The sequence below is a fragment of the Marmota marmota genome, unplaced genomic scaffold (assembly GCF_001458135.2).
Source record: "Marmota marmota marmota unplaced genomic scaffold, marMar, whole genome shotgun sequence".
Lineage (NCBI taxonomy): Eukaryota > Metazoa > Chordata > Mammalia > Rodentia > Sciuridae > Marmota > Marmota marmota.
In genome coordinates this window covers 42,630,554-42,641,026 of record NW_025999900.1, presented here as the reverse complement: position 1 = coordinate 42,641,026, position 10,473 = coordinate 42,630,554, and positions in this window count along the sequence as shown.

The window sequence follows — 10,473 nt, the reverse complement described above, 5'->3', positions numbered from 1 at the left end:
GTCCTAAGAAAGAGGAAGAGTGTGCAGGTCTTGGAGCACTAGACCCCAGTGAGATCTGTATTCCAGAAACTTCTCTGGCTCACTCAGGTCAAGTCTGGCTGATTCATAAAAGCAAGAAGGAGAAGGAAGAAGAGGAGGAGGAGGAGAAGAAGAAGAAGAAGAAAGCAAAACAAAACAAAAAATCCCCCAGGTTCCAAAGGAGCAATGAGCTTTAAAAACCAGGCAAGCCAATAGCATCACACCATGTTAAGAGCGAAAGAAAAAATTAAAACCCTTAGTTAAGTTATGATTAAACTAGGAAGATTGGGATGGAAGGAAGCCCAGGAAAATGAAAACAGTTTATCGGAAGCAGTGCTAAGATTACTGGAGCTTCTCTCCCCACGGATGAACATTTCTGGTATTTGGGGGTGATGGATGCTCAGTACTACAGAGAAATTGGTTTCAAATAGGCCTGTGCAGGCTTGGGTGACAGGCCGGTGCAGTGGGGGTTGTCACCTGCTGATAAACGCCCAAGAAGAGAGTGTGCCCCCAACCCGTACCCCCAGCCCACCTCCCAGCCCTTTCTCGGTATCTTTGCCCATGGCTGAGTGTGTGGAGGGAGAGTTTGGGGGAAACCCCTTCTCCAGCTCAGATTGGCTTCGGTTGTTTTCAAAACTCACTGCAACTTTGCTCCTTTGGAACCTAGGGTGTTTTGATTTTTGTCTTCTTCTCTCTTTTATGAATCAGCACAGAATTGACCTAGGTGAGCTACAGAAGCTTCTGGAATGCAGATCTCACTGGGGTCTAGTGCTCCTGGACCCACAGGCTCCTCCTCTTTCTTGGATTCCCTGACACAGTAAGTGGAACAGACCTGGGTTTATTCAGCCTACGCCCCAAGCAACCTGGCCTGGGCCCAGAGAGAAGAGTCCAAAACCCCCTCCCTTAGGCGACCTCCAGGGTTCCATAATCTACATGCCCTAATGGGAGGAGAGGTTGGCACACATGAGAGAAAACATTCAACTCTTGATTTTTTGAGAGTGGCATATTTCACTTAGCACGGTGCTCTCCATTTCCATCCATTTATCAGCAAAGGCCATAATTTCATTCTTCTTTATGGCTGAGTAAAGCTCCATAGTGTACACATAACACAGTTTCTTAATCCATTCATCTAGTCCTATCAGGGGATTAATTAACTGATTAGGTTAAGGCTACAAGCCGATCATTTTTCTTCTAAACTTTCTTGCATTGTCTCACACATGAGCTTTTGGGGAAAACTGGATTCCTCCTGCAAACTCAGCTTCCCTCAGGCACCAGGAGACGAGTCCCATCTCACCTTAAAGAGCCCCAAACAAGTTACCCTGCAGAACCATCCCCTCGTCCCATCCTTCTCCCGACACAGTGTCCCCTCCCCAGCCGGCAATGAGAATGGTAGCCTAACACACGCCTTTGTTAAAGTGCTCTGACATAATCTGTTGCCCCTCTGAGAGCATTTTGTGTCACTAGACTCTCATATCCCGCCCCCCCAGGACATTGTGTTTAATGATCCCATTTCACAGAAGAGACAGAGGAGGCTCTTCAGTGGAGAACCATGAAGAGACTTGCCAAGGTCACCAGCAAACGGCACCAGACTGGGGTCTCATTGCCTTGCTAGACCATCCTCTTGCTTGTGAAACAGGGTTTACAGTTACAGTGTGTAAAGACAGTCACTTTGTTCCTGGACACTACCTTCATCTTCACGGCAACTTCTGGGAGCAACTAGGCGAGCTCAAGGGATTGGGTCTGAGAGGTGCTTGATCCCCTCAAAAAGAGACCAGGAGCTAATCACAGTCCCCTCCCCATTCCTAATCTAGTTACAGGCCAAGACTCAAAGATCCCTGTCACTAGGGGGAAAGAAGGAAGAAAGAAATATTTTAAAAACACTAAAAAAAAAAAGTCCCCAAATATAGACAGTTTTTAGGAAAAACATCAATGACACCCTGATCTTGTTATTCCCAGATTTCCAATGATCTACTCTCACTGCACTGGTTTTTCTAGATTGTTCGTTCCTTCCTCGTACCATGTTCCCTTTGTAAGCGACTGCAAAGACTTGGGGAAGTAAACAACGTATAAATCATAAACAAATAAGTGCAATTTATCTTCTTATCATTGTGGTGGTGATTTGTTCCCTAAGTTCAAAGCCAGGCTTCATTGGGTACATGTGGCGGAAGAGACTGAAGGAGAGTTCAACTGTGTGGATCCTCCTTGGGGGCCAGGTGTCAAAGCACAAACAACCTGTGACCACACACGGGGTCTCAGTTCCACTCTTAAAGAGCAGAAGCCCCAAACTCAAACCTCAGAGGGCTTTCCACCCCTGGGTCGGGACAAGCTGTCCCCTGATTCTGAAACTCATTGACAGTGGGGGTGGGGGGGGAGGAGCCAGGAGACCACTGTCAACCACTTCCTCTGCCCCCCTTCACCGTTCTTCCCAGACATTATCCACTTAGCAATTATCGAGCACCTGCTCATGCGAGGCTTCATGTATGCCAGTGTCACACAGAGCCTAGCCCATGCCCTGGAGCCCACAGTCTAAGGGGGAGACAGAGGAGGAGACAATTCAACAAGAGGAAGTACAGTAGAGGGGCTTCAACCCAGATCTGAGGAGCCAGGTGTTCCTCCCAGGGGAACTAAAATTTCAACCAAGACATCAGGCTGTAGGAGACATGGACCAGGTGGGGCAGAGACTAGCTCTAGCTCTCAGGGCATTGCTGCTGCCTTCCGGGCACAGGGTTAGACTGCATCTCCCAGGCTCCCTTGCAGAGAAATGTGACTATGCAACGGAAGGCAGGCAGTTGAGAAGTGCCACTCCAGGCTGGACCATGTTCTTAGCTCACTCACCAGCCAGAAGCATGGGATTCCAAAGCTCTGGAGGAAAGCAGAACCACAGACGGTGGAGCCTGGATCCCTGAGTCACCCCATGGAAGATGTGCCCACCAAATGAGCATAAGTATGAGAACTGGCATTTATCTATTAGAGAACTTGGCATTGCCTAACTTATAACCAAATAGGAGTAGGGGACAGAGTGTTCCAGAAAATTTATTAATAATATATTAGTAAAAAACCAACCGCCAGGCACAGTGGCGTACTCCTATAATCTCAGCGGCTGGGGAGGCTGAGAGAGGAGGATCGCGAGTTCAAAGCCAGCCTCAGCAACAGTGAGGTGCTCAGCAACTCAGTGAGACCCTGTCTCTAAATAAAATACAAAATAGGGCTGGGGAGGTGGTTCAGTGGTCGAGTTCAATTCCCAGTATCCCCCTCCCCCAAAACAAAAATACACAACCTAACTTTTCCGAGGCATCAGTCAGCAAAATGGATGGGAATGAATGGGGGCTTTAAATCAATGGATTCAAACTCTGACCCCCTGTTTCCTTGTTGCGTGATTTGGGGCAAGTTAGCTACTCTTTCTGGATCTTAGTTTCCTCATTTCTAAAATGAAGATAAGAATACCCCTCTTTAAGGGTTACAGTGAGTATTAAATAAATAGCACCTAGAATGGTTTCTAATACATAAAGGGCTTATCAAACAATGAGTCTCTTACTACTAACTTTATGCATTCTCAGAATGAGATTTGACTAATCATATGCTTTGGTAACTGTTAACAATGAAAATAAACAATTACCGGGAATTAGTTATGCTCCAGTCACTGTTCTTAGCATCCGCATGTGTACATTAATTTCACTCTGGTGGCCCTATGAATGAGCATTCCCCACCTCCCACCATTTTATAGATGAAGAAGCTGAAGCCCGGTGACATTAAGTCACATGCCCGAAGTTTGACCATGGTAGGCCTGGCTATAACTCCTATGTTGCAGATGAAGAAACAGAAAGGTGGAGCCATTGTCTCAAAGCCACACAGTGCTCAAGGTTGGGGGTTCTAGTGCCAGCCATTGCTCAGTGATTCTGTGGCAGTAGAGCAGCCTGCTTCTTCTAACTCTGTGAGAAACACCATCCTTTGCATTCCAGCAGGTGCTCTGGTGGCTTTGGTAATAATGACACTGAGAAAAAACCAAATACTGCTCCTGCATCAACTGTGACTCAGCAGGTGAACCCACCCCAGATCCCCACGAGGATGAAACTCAAGCCTTTTGTGTAAAACAGGCCTGAGGGAAATGGATTGTTCATGTCATTTCCACAAGAGTTTTAAAAGGGCTCACGCTGGAACACCCTTGTTGGGTTTCAAAAGGTTGTCAATCTCAGAAAGAAAGAACAAAGCAAAAACAATTCTAAGAAATGGGGTTTCCAAGGGGCAGACCTAAAGTACAGAAAACTGCCCAAGGAAGAGGACTGAACGTTGAACTTGCCGAGGCTCAAAGTAACCACCAGAGGGCAGCAAAGACATTGGTCAGTGAAGGCAGAGGTCAGGGTCTGCTCTTGGGGAAATCATCTTCACAGGTGGGAGGTGGACAGGAAAAGCAAGAACGGGCTTCCTGTGTCACTCAAGGAGCATCTCCCAGACTTGGGGTCCCAGCCACTAAAAAAGACTGGGCTCTGGACTTGATCTTCACAAACTATAACCAATGCAAGGTAACTGTAGAAAATTTGGCAAGTACAGAAATAAGTGAATCAAACCATTATAATCTTACCACCCAGAGAGAATTACACTAATGTTTTTATGAATATTCTTCTGGGTGGACATAGAAATACATTATAGATTTAGATAGAAATGATCTTACACATTTTTTTTCATGAAACTGACATTAATTGCTATATAAAACTTGGGGTCCACTTTCAAAAATCCAATAACAAAAATATGTATCACTACCTAAATGTATATAATTTTTTCCCCAAGTGTCCCTCACTTGCTCACCTATGGGCCCCTTGAGGACCAGTCCCCAATGCCCCCAGAACAGGTGTGAGAGGCTGGCACACTGAGGGGTGGGCAGTCAGGAGCAGTGTCCTCTCTGGCCATTGGTCACTGAGCTGGGTCTACTCAGGGTGTGGGTCTCAGCTTCCTGTAGCCTTGCAGGAGGGGAGCTTTCTAGCTCAAAAATACTCCACCATGTAGGCAGGTGCTCAGAATTCGTTGAATTTCATCAAAATGAGTCAGACTGAAGGTGTGAATGAGTGGCAAGGCTTCGGGAGTTACCACTTCCTGGTTCCACACTGGTACATGGTCCTTCAACCCCAGACAGAGGCACCACCATGCTGGGGAGGAGGCAGCAGCACTGGGCAGGCCTTTGTCTTTGTCTTTGGGTGGGACCGCCTGTTCCCAAAGAAAAATGTCAGCATCCTTATTGGGCCGCCTCTTGCTCATTGCCAAGTGAACTTCAAGCCTAAAAACCCACTGAAAGCGCAGTGATGTCTGAATTGAGTCTGAAATGAGACACAGGTGTTCGCCGGACGATGGGGGATACCCTACCACCTGGATTTATAAGCCACACTTCCTTATTCACACGAGTAGTTGGGACACCGCTGTGCTTTGGAACAAGATGAGCCTGGTTCTGAATCTCAGTTTCATCTTATCCTAATTATCTGTCCTTGGGCATGTCACATACCCCCAGGCATTCTAGTTTTGAGAAAGTGTCAGGTGCTCAGTGTGGCTGGGACAGGATCAGAGGGGGCAGAGCAAGGCGGTGGTGGGAGGATGACCCTGAGGGCCACAGCAGGGAAGGCTACCAGGAGCCACTTTGAGGCTCTAGGTAAGGATTACGTCATACCACGGTGAATGACATTAGCTGCTTTACAATTGCACAAAGGTGTTAAATTGACAAAGGGCATTTAAGACATCTACATGTCATCAACATTGATCTCATTTATTTGGGTGAACTTTATTGGCTTCCAGGGGCAGCCTGGCATGCAGCCCTCCTCACAATCCACCCCAGCCATGCCTGTGACATAATTCCAGGAGGTGGCCGTCGCAGTCTCTTAGATGGGTCATGATCATGTCCGCAGCTTAGATGGTGTGTCTTAATATCAAGCCCAGCCAGGTTGGGATGAGTTGGCTGCTACAGGGGAGAGGGGAGGCAGAAAGAAGAAAGAGAAGAGGCCTCCTAGCAGCTGAGGACACCCAGGTGCTGAGCAGAGAGATGAAGTCTCTGCCAGGCTGAGGGTGCCTTGCAACCTCCCTGCTGTGTCCGAACCAGGTAGCTTGCTCAGCCTCCACCCCAGCTTTCTTCCAAGCTGCCTCCTGGGCTGTGGTGAGTAGTAGAAGGTGCCTTGGAATGAGAAGAACCAGGCCTGGGGGGCTCGTAGAGGGGGTCTGAATCCCACCCCAGTCCCTGACAGTTTTAGCACTGTGAGCAAGCAATGCACACTCTGGAGGTGCCGAGTGAAAAAAAAAATTACCTACTAATTCTTAGGTTATGCCGAGAATTCAGTGAGGTCCCCAAGCAGTCCACACATCCAAACTAGACTATTGTTATTTAAATTAATTTTTTTTTCCCAGCTCTCCCACTGGTCTGAAAGCTCCTTGGAAGGCCAGATGCAGGGTGGTCGCGCTGGTAAGCCTGATAGTAAGCACACTGCTTGGGGCCCATGATATTTTCAGGAGCCCATGAAAAGCTTTTAATTTCTTTTTAAAATCAAAAGAAAAAAATGATTACAAGGCAGCCTGACTATATTTATCTTTATCTCAGTGCAGTTCTAAAGATATGAATTTATTTTTAATGGAGAAAGCAGCTCACTAGAGCAAAGTGCGTAAGGTTCACGAGGCCCTGAGGACATGGGTTTGGAGTGAGATAGGTCACTTGGATCCCCATTCTACCCCCCCCCCCAGCCGTGTGTCACCTAGGGGAATACCAGGTTTTCCTGAGCTCCAGTTCCTTCATTGGAATAAAGGACCCTCTGAGGACTCCTACTCTCCAGCACTTTGAATTCTACTGTAAGCCTGTATTCCATGTCTGTCTCACCCCCCCCACCGCCCCCAGCTGTGAGCCCCTGAGGGTGGGGCCCCGCCTATCTTCCATTCCCACATTTACCTTCTCCTCCCGTGTCCTTGTTGTGCTAAATGCTGTAGGCTCGGGACCTTAGTGGTCAAGGGATTTGCCCCAGATCTCACTGAAGGCAGTGGTGGGGACCTCGAGGTTGAAACTTTAACTCTGTCCTCCTGCTCTGAAGCCCAGCCCAGAACCTGATGGGAGAATGGGGAACAGAAGCGAGCACATGGAGGGGTGCACGGCCAGAGGGTGCTCCCACTGTATGCAATTCTAAAAAATGAAACGAAGATTTATCCTCAGGTAGGTGGCTGTGAAATCCGGGAGGCAGGGGTCCTCGGGAAGAAGTCTTCTTAGTAGACAAATGTTTTCCATTCAAGAAGTGGAAAAAGTCGAGGTAGAGAGAGCACGGTGACCACATCAAACACCACAGGGATTCTCCCCACAGTGGGTCACCCTGGGAAGTCGGTCAGCTCAGTTCTCCCTGGGGTGGGGGAGCCCTCAGACTCTGCGGCGGCTCCCCAGAGCTCCAGGGCTGTCCAGCCTCACCCTGAAAAGACCCTGTGCTTCTCAGCCGGCCCCTCCCTACTCCCCACTTCGGGCTACTCTCCCCTATCCAGAGGAATTGGGGTTTTGTTCTCCCATTTGAACTTTATTTTTATAATTATCTCTTCTAGTTACAAAATAACACACATATCTTCGTCTTAGAAAAAAAGGGAAAATACAAATAAACATGCATACAAAGCCAACATCATCACAGGAAGAGCCTTGTTTAATATTTTGGTTTATTTCTCTCTAGCCTTTTTTTTTTTATTGCATGTGAATACATATTTGCTTCTGAAATATTGAAGTCATATATAATATTGTTTTTTAACTGTTAGGCAAAAGCTTTAAGAAACACCATCAACAAAACAATGAGTGATATTATGATTTAAATATACAAAATGTCAATTTGGGATCAGCCTTCCTTACTCCCTTCTAGATACCCAAGGCTACCAAAGAGCTCAGAAAATAGGCAACAAGGAATCAAAAGTGAGACCTTTGCCTCTTACATGTCAGAAGTCGACGGACTGAACTGTGGTTTCTTTCAAGTGGAAGGAGAATCTCAGAAGTTCCATGTGACACTAGTCAACTATTCATCTAATCCGTTTCCCTTTCCCCAGGCACACACCTTTCCCACTTTTCTTGCAGTTAGGTGTGAGGATGTGGTTGAGTTCTGGACAACGAAATGCAAGTGGAAATGTGTAGGAGTCATCTATTGCTGTGTAACAAACTACCCCCAACCTAGCAGTTTAAAACAAGAAATAATCTCTCCCAGTGCTGAGAGCCAGGAATTCAGGAGTGGCTCTGGCTCAAGGTCTCTCATGAAGCTGTAGTCAATATCGTGGCCTGGGATGTGGCCTTTGAAGACTTGATGGAAGCTGGTGGGGGATGAGGGTCTCATGCAAGATCACTCACATGACTATTGAGAGAGGGGGGCTTCAACTCCTCCCCCCACCAGCTTATCCATTGGATTGCTTGAGATGTGGGTTCTGCTCAAGTGACACTCCTCCCTGACAGAGGACAGGGGCTGCAGTCCCTATAACTGAATTTTGAAAGTGATTTGCTATCACTTCAGCTGACACACATTTATTGGAAGTGAGTCACTAGGGTCCAGCCCATATTCAGGGGGAAGAGAATTAAGCTCCACCTCTTAAAGGAAGAAATAGCAAAACATTTGTGGCTATATTCTAAAACCAGCACAAGATGTTATATGCCACATTCAGGTCTGGCCGTTAAAACCCCTGTTCAGCCCTCCTACTTTCTCTCTCTCTCTCTCTCTCTCTCTCTCTCTCTCTCTCTCTCTCTCTCTTTCCCCATCTGCCAGAAAAATGGAAAGGACTCCGAGATCCTACAGGGAGGCAGAGTCACAATCTGGAAGAAGCCTGTGTCCTTGAGTGATGGCAGAGAGGAGAGCTCCCTACGCTGCTACCCTGTGGAATTCATTGGAGGAGAAATGAACTCTTATGTGAAGCCCTTGTGATCCATCTGTTAGAGCAGCTATCTAAACACAAACGAAAAAGACGTCTTAGTTTTTGTCTTTAGATGTGCGTTCTATTAGGAAATAGTTTTCTTCCAAAATAACAGACTTGTTTTATAGAACGGATCCCTTCCAGATCTCTTGTACAGAGAGGTCAAGAGCCCTGACCACAGAGAGAAGGAATCACATTTACTAAGAGGATCAGACACAGAAAGCCAGAGACCAACAGGGTACCACAGTAGGTGCAGGAAGCTAACGAGAAAGGTACCCTGGGAGATCTGCGGTGAGCACAGAAAAACCCTGACAGAAATGAGAGCTTCAGAACGCAGCACTCCTGTATAGTGGATTTCTGTCCTAAAACACAAGGGAAATAAGGAAACGAAAGAAGGGCAAAGTGATTTGGCAACACCCTCATTTGAGGAATGCATGCTACAGAAACAAAGGTGTGGATACATGAAGCATCAATGTACAAAGAAGTTCCCTGTGGTCAGTTTTATAACCATGGTGTGTGTCAGGGGAACAACCTAACTGCCCCTTGTAAGAGTTAATTTTATGTGTCCAACCTGACTGAGCTATGGGCACCCAAATATCATGCATTATTTCCAGGTTCCTCTGTGAGAGGTTTCCAGAAGAAGTGAGCATTTTTGTTTTGTTTTCACTATTTATGACAAATATTCCACATTCACAATCCCCTATTTGAGACAATATTCAGAGAATGGAGTCATCTTGGGAGTGACCCTTGAGCAGAGAGCATTCATTGAACATGCTTGTGACCTTGTCAGCCTTGGCCATGTCTATCTGGATGGACACGTGGTCCTTGGCACCAATGATGTGGTTCCTCATGGAGCATTTCTGTTGTACATACAGGTCCATGAACTTTCTGGCCTCAGTTCTGCACCTGCAGCCATACAAGCATGAGCAGAGAAAGCAAGATCAGTGTATGAGTTAGTGGACTTAGTAAGACAGGTGGTTCCTCCAAAGGTGTGTGGGCATCATCCAGTCTGTTGAGGGCCTGAAAGCTACTGGTGGAGGAAGGGGGTATTAACCTCTTTTCTCCCCTGCTCACTGATGGAGCTGGGACATCTCATCTTCTCTTAGACTGGGGTTCACACCACAGGTTCTGGTTCTCAGGCTTTGGAGTTGGGGCCGATTACCCCACCATCTTTCCTGGGTCATCTGCTTTCAGATGGCAGATTGTGGAACATCCCCTAGGTGGACATATGTGTATATTTATATATGGATACACACACAGTTCTTGCTGGTTCTGTTTCTCTGGAGAACCCTGAGTAATATATCCATTGGTCTGGGACTAGTTGAATAAAGGATGGCTCATACATCCCATGGTGAGGGTTAGTTACAGCAGGCCTGAAACAAGCATGAACTGGCTTACTGAAATGAGAACTCTCTCTGCAGAACTGACCCCTGGTCAGGATATTAAACGTACTGATTAATACTGTTGATTTGTAACCATGGGTCTGAGGGGTTTCGGGGTGGTTTGTAGGAACTTGTCAGTGGTGTTTATTTTTATTTTCACTTTGCTCAGCATTGTTTATTGATAACAGTGAGA